The 4,786-nt window shown below is 42.2% G+C and overlaps 1 long non-coding RNA gene across 1 annotated transcript in view; it reads left to right on the top strand.

Moving 5' to 3' along the window:
* LOC111552619 overlaps nucleotides 1-4,477 on the top strand; it is a 6,899-nt gene extending 2,422 nt beyond the window's left edge. The window contains exons 2-3 of the long non-coding RNA XR_002734683.2: nucleotides 2,040-2,231; nucleotides 3,723-4,477. This is a non-coding gene — a long non-coding RNA (uncharacterized LOC111552619). The remainder of the gene's footprint in view (nucleotides 1-2,039; nucleotides 2,232-3,722) is intronic.
* Nucleotides 4,478-4,786: the final 309 nt, after the last annotated feature.

Below are 4,786 nucleotides of genomic sequence, written 5' to 3'. Positions count from 1 at the left end.
CCTTCCTTCCTTCCTTCCTTCCTTCCTTCCTTCCTTCCTTCCTTCCTTCCTTCCTTCCTTCCTTTCCCTTCTTTCCTCCTTCCTTGTCTATTCTTGCCTGCCAGCTTTCTTCTTTCTACCTTTCTTCCTCCTCCTTCCACCTTTCTTCCTCCTCCTTCCTTCTCTCTGTCTCTTCTATTCTTCATTAAGTATTAGTTTTTCATGAACTAGATTTGGGGAAAGATTTCATGGAGCTACAGGGGATCTTAGAGATGACCTACTCCAACTTCTTCAGTTTTGAAGATGAGGAAATGGAGATCCAGACAAGGGAAGGGTGTCACCATCAGCTTGTTTCACAGCTAAGGTGAGAACCCACTTCCTCTTCCTCCTCATCCATCAGTCTTTCCTCTGTACCAGCTTTATGCTGCCCTATAAACAGTCCACACTTAGCAGAGTCTGCCCCTGGGCTCTCTTTCCGTGAGTACGAAGAATTCATGTTAATCCACATAGAGAATTGAGAGATCAGAGCCTTCAATAAATGCCAACCAACATTTACAGTGTACTGTCTATCAGCACAGTGCTGTGACAGTTCTGGGGATGAAACAGCACAGACACCAGGGCATCAGCTCCCACCCCCACACTGCTTCATGTACTCTCAGGGCACAGGGACGCCTCATTCTGTGCTCTTATCACATTGACTTGTGTCATCTTTTGATTGTCAGTCTCTCCCACTTAACTACGAACCTCCTGAGAGCAGAAGACCTTTTTCTTTCTTTGTTTTCTCAACACTCCATATCCTATTGCACGAATCAGGACCTGGCACATAATCGATGCTCCATAAGTAATGGTTGAATAAATGAATAAATACATAGTACCCGTATTAGTTCGCTAGGGCTTCCATAACAAAACACCACAGCCTGGGTGGCTTACACGATGGAATTTTATTTTCTCATGGTCGTGGAGGCTGAAAGTCCAAGATCAAGGTGCCTGTAGGGTTGTTTCCTCTGAGACCCCTCTCCTTGGCTTGCAGGTGGCAACCCTCTTGCTGCCTCTTCATATGGATTTTTCTCTGTGTATGCACACATTCCTGGTATCTCTCTGTATGCCCTAATATCCTCTTCTTACAAGGACACAAGTCAGATTGGATTAGGGCCCACACTAGCAGCATTGTCTTAACTTAATCACCTCTTTAAAGGCCCTACCTTTAAATATGGTCACATTGTGAGATACTAGGGGTTAGGGCTTTAACACATGAACTTGGAGGGAATACAATTAATTCAGTCCATAACAGTCTCCTGGCCTTAACTAGTTCACTGTAGCACACAAAAACATAATAAGACAGCACAGTAACTACTCTAATAAGAAAGAAAAAGGCCTGGTGAGACACACATAATGGTTCCATATATGCACCGGGTCACCACTAGCTTGTGGCAGGGTTAAGGTGAGAACCCACTTCCTCTTCCTCCTCATCCATCAGTCTTTCCTCTGTACCAGCTTTATGCTATAATTATAATGGCTGCATCACTGGGCATCACCATGTACCATGTATTGTTCTAGGCATAGAATGTATTGCCTCAGATAATCCTTGCCAGTATTAAATGTCCACAAATATTGCTAGTGCCTGCAATGTCAATCATTGTGCTAAAGCTATATCATAGTGGAAAGACTCTCACTGCTTAATAGGAAAATGCAGATGCACACACACTCAAACACACACACACATCAGTGGTATGCTGTCTCTGCCCGTTTCTGCCAGGTTTAGGGCTCTCATAATATTTGTTCCTCAGCCAGGTAATTTAGTCGGTTTCCAATTAGGAAAGTAGGAATCATTCTAGGTCTTTCAACATAAGAAATTTAATGTATGTAATATTAATATCAACACTTCGCAGGTGAAGAAATTGAGGAATAGCCAGTAAGTAAGTGTTCAATTCACACAGCTAGTAGATTGCTGCTCCAGGGCTTTAAACCCATTATTCTGGCTTCAAAGTCCACTCTTTTAACCGGAACCCCATACTTCCCCTCAATAGCAGGAAGTCTTATTTTTTTTTTTATCCCAACAGGAGAAGGGATCTGAGACCATAGCAGAGAGGAGAGAAATTAAGCAGAGCCACAAAGTGGGGTAAAGAGAACACAGAGAAGAGACAGAGAAAACAGGATGGCATAGGTCCAGGTTCGTAAGCATCTGGCTGACAAGGCGGCATAGAGGGCTGGTGAGTGAGGTGAGAACTGGCCAGTAACATGAGGATGGAAAGGTAAGCTGGGGCCAGAATAAGCAAGGTCTCATTTGATGTGAATATAAAATTGGGTTTGATTCTCTAAATGCTGGTGAGCTAATGATCTTGCAGTGAGAGATCATTTAATCTTACCTCCTCATTTTGCCAATCAAGCAACTGAGGGCCAGAGAGAAATGACTTTCCCAAGACTACAAAGCAAGTGAGTGGCAAAAGTGGGGCCAGCGACCAGGTCTCCCGTGACTAGTACCATCCAACTCTGTTAAACAATTCCTGCATAAGTGTCTGAAAACTGAAATAATTTAAAAGAATGTTTCTTTCCATGTTTTCCCATGTCTTTCACCCAGTTTTCATACCCCCCTTTTTTTAGGTAATTAAACTTTTTCCTCAGTTTCAGCTAATTAATAGCTTCCCATCTAAAATAACTCCTATGGTTCAAAGCCAGAATGATTTTACAGAAATTGCTAATGATGCAGTTTTCCTGTGTGGCTCAGTTGTATTTGGCAGAATGGCTCGCAGGTACATTTTATAGACTAGAAGTACCTGTATTTCTTCTGTTTAGGTCTAACAGATACTTAGAGATATGGAGATAAACTAAACAGCCACTCTGGCTGGGTTTGTTTTACCAAACAAACATATCAAGTTCGCAAACATTTGCTGGTGTCTGGTATATGCCAGGCACTGTGCTAGAGTCCCAAGATCCAAAGATATATGAGCTCAGTTCCAGTTGAAAAGGCTCTCACTGTTTAGTAGTAAAATGCACATACATCCCACATACACACACGTCTGATATGCTGTCTTAGGGATCCTCAGAGCAGTGGTTCCCTAGCCAGGTGACTCAGTCTGGGTCCAGCCAGGAAAATGTAAACCACTCTTAAGTCTTTCAAAATAAGAAATATAAGGAACTGGATGCACAGGTAATGAAAAAGCTGAAAAGCCAAACAAGATGGTAAAGCACCACAGATATTAGCAACAGCAGGAAGATGCTACTGCCCCTGAGCCTGGAGGGACACAGGAACAGGTAGTATAACCAGATTTGGGAGGCCAGGACATTTGTAAGGAGCACGTGAAGCACTGAGCACTGAGCACATGAAGCCATTGCTGGAGATTTCACCAGAGGCAGAGAGAGAAGAGAAGAAACACCCAACTTCTCCCCTCCCCTCCTTCGGTCTTTTATCATTGACTCCCATCAGCCAAACCTGCCTTGAAGCAACAGGGTACCAGATCCTGTAGCGTTCAGGTCCCGGGGATGCTGAACAGAGCTGGAGAATCATGAGGAAGGGAGCCAAGAGCAAGTGGCAGCTGCATGGCACACCAGGTGATCTTGGGCAAAGCGCTTAGTCTCTCAGTCTTAGTTTCCCTGTTGGTAATTTGAGAAAAATAACACCTCTCAGGTTTGTTATGAAAACAACGTGAAATAAAGTATGTGTAGGCATTTTATAAGCTCCAAAAAGTATGTATAGAAATGTAAGGACTTTTATTCTTTGTTTTAACTCATTGTTTTAATTTTAGGCTCTGGGGAAAAAAAAATAAGTGAATGGTGTTTGGGTGTCACCAGGAACTTCATAAGGCCTAGGTAATTATCTAAGTAGAGGAACATATCCTTTAATTGTACTGCTTGTTATCTCACTCTGTCTCTCTGGTCCATCTGTGAAGACCACTGAGTGATTTTGAGGAAATTGGTACATAACTGAAAGGATGTCAGAGTATATTCTCGGTCCTATTTGGAGATTTGTCCATGGTTTTGAGTCAAAAAGTGACAAGAAATAGGATTCTAGAAATTACTTCAAGACCATTTATTCCACTCTTAATTTCAAAGAGGACCAGAGGGGAGAAGGGATACAGGCCCATGGCACAAGCTCAGTAAATCTCTCTTAAAGGAATTTACACAATGACACATGCCAATTTCTTCACTGAGAGAGACCTACAGCCCTGGAAGACCCTCACTCCTTCCTTGACTGGCCCTCTCTTCCTTGGACTTTAGGGGTTCAAATTAGTCTTATATAATGGTTTGTACTTTCAACTTTTCCTTCTTCCTGTTTCATTATCTTTAGTCTTCCTTTCTTTCCTTTTAGTCTTTTATCTCTTTTTTCTAATCACTTTGACGCCTCAGTTTCATGGACTTTTTCCTATATATTATGTTAATGGACAATGAAAGCTTAGCATTAAGCTATTTCTATTTTAATTTGAGAGAGTGCAAGATTTTCCTCAATAACTCAATTCCCCTTTGTGTTAGATCATAAAGTATGTCAAACTCTTTGAGACTAGCTTTTCTCCCAACCACAAGGAGTATTACTACTTTTTTTCTTTCTTTCTTTTTCTTTCTTTTTTTTTTTTTTTTTTTTTTTTTTTTTTGAGACAGAGTCTCTCTCTGTCACCCAGGCTGGAGTGCAATGGTGCGATCTCGACTCACTGAAACTTCCACCTCCCGGGTTCAAGCAATTCTTCTGCCTCAACCTCCCAACTAGCTGGGATTACAGATGCCCGCCACCATGCCTGGTTAATTTCTTGTTTTTTAGGAGAGACAGGATTTCGCCATGTTGGCCTGGGTGGTCTCAAACTCTTGACCTCAGGTG

Source organism: Piliocolobus tephrosceles, chromosome 4 (assembly GCF_002776525.5).
Source record: "Piliocolobus tephrosceles isolate RC106 chromosome 4, ASM277652v3, whole genome shotgun sequence".
Lineage (NCBI taxonomy): Eukaryota > Metazoa > Chordata > Mammalia > Primates > Cercopithecidae > Piliocolobus > Piliocolobus tephrosceles.
The sequence above is the reverse complement of the archived record's forward strand: the minus strand, read 5'-3'. Positions and strand labels throughout refer to the sequence as shown.